The following is a 1,218-nucleotide window of genomic DNA, read 5'->3' as shown; positions in this document are numbered from 1 at the left end:
GAAGCTTGGGGGTGTGGAGAGGAGAAGCCCATCCTCAACCAACGCCAAGCGCTGGGCGGATCTGATGTTGGGCTGCAGAAATGCTCTGTGTGGTGGGTGGGGTGCTGGTGGTCTTTTTCCTCGGCCCATCTAGCACTTTATGCACTCGAGGAAGTGAAAGGGGTGCAGCCTCCGGGCACCTCTTCAGCTCCCTTGTGACCTGCCCTGTAGGGGTACCCTGCAATCATGTAGGAATAGGAGACGCTGGCAGAGCTTTACACTCAGGACAGCAATGATGACACTGAAGATGTTTCATTGTTTGATGCAGAAGAAGAGACAACTAATAGGCAAAAAAAAATCTAAAATCCAACATCCAGTGGCATCATTTTTCCATTTGTTCTTCTGAGTCTGTGCCATTATAGTCTATCTTCTCTGTGAATTGCTCAGCAGCAGCTTTATTGCTTGTATGGTGACAATTGTCTTGTTGTTGTCATGTGACTTTTGGGCAGTGAAGAATGTCACAGGTAGAGACTGATGGTAGGCCTTGGGTGGTGGAATCATATTGATGAGGATGGAAAGAGTCATTGGGTGTTTGAGTCCAGGAAGGCATCTCCTCAGGAGAATAAAACTGTTTCAGAAGCTGAATCAAGAATCTTTTGTTTAGGACTAATTGCCTGTCCAGTGCTGTGGGTGATATTTGCCTTTAGTGCTCTCTTCTCCCTCAGATCAAAATGGTTGGCATGGTTACCATGGGTGTGGTGCTACAGGGTGCCAACCTGTATGGTTACATTAGGTGCAAGTGGGCAGCCAGAAGAATTTAACCAGCATGGCTACCTGGTATCTTGGAATGCAGTTTTTAAGACAAAACACCAGAAATGAACAGACTTCTTGAATAGAGAGAAAATTATGTTTTCTGTGATATTGGGGAATGGCTGAAGAGATTCTTGATTTTTAATTGTTTAGATCTCAGTCCAGTGTAAAAAGGAGCATTGATTTTTGTTTGTTTGTTTTGTTTTCACTTGCAAAGTTACTATAAAAACTGTTTTCTTTTTTTAAACAAAGTTTTAATTTTCTTTTTCTAGTATTTGAGGCTGGGAAGTATGATATCATTAAGAACATTGTCAGAGTTTATTTTATGGTGTACATATGTATGCATATAGTAATGTATCCGTATATCCCAAATTAATGTGTTAGTTTACATATGTTACAGAGATATTTGCATTTTGATCCATAGAATAT

The 1,218-nt window shown here is 41.3% G+C and overlaps 1 pseudogene; it reads left to right on the top strand.

Annotated features, from left to right (window-relative positions):
* Positions 1-445: 445 nt before the first annotated feature.
* LOC144252555 (Golgi apparatus membrane protein TVP23 homolog B pseudogene) lies at positions 446-871 on the top strand (annotated as a pseudogene).
* Positions 872-1,218: the final 347 nt, after the last annotated feature.

This window comes from Urocitellus parryii, unplaced genomic scaffold, assembly GCF_045843805.1.
Source record: "Urocitellus parryii isolate mUroPar1 unplaced genomic scaffold, mUroPar1.hap1 Scaffold_4517, whole genome shotgun sequence".
Taxonomy (NCBI): domain Eukaryota; kingdom Metazoa; phylum Chordata; class Mammalia; order Rodentia; family Sciuridae; genus Urocitellus; species Urocitellus parryii.
Note: the sequence above shows the minus strand (reverse complement) of the source record. Positions and strands in the feature narration are given on the sequence as shown.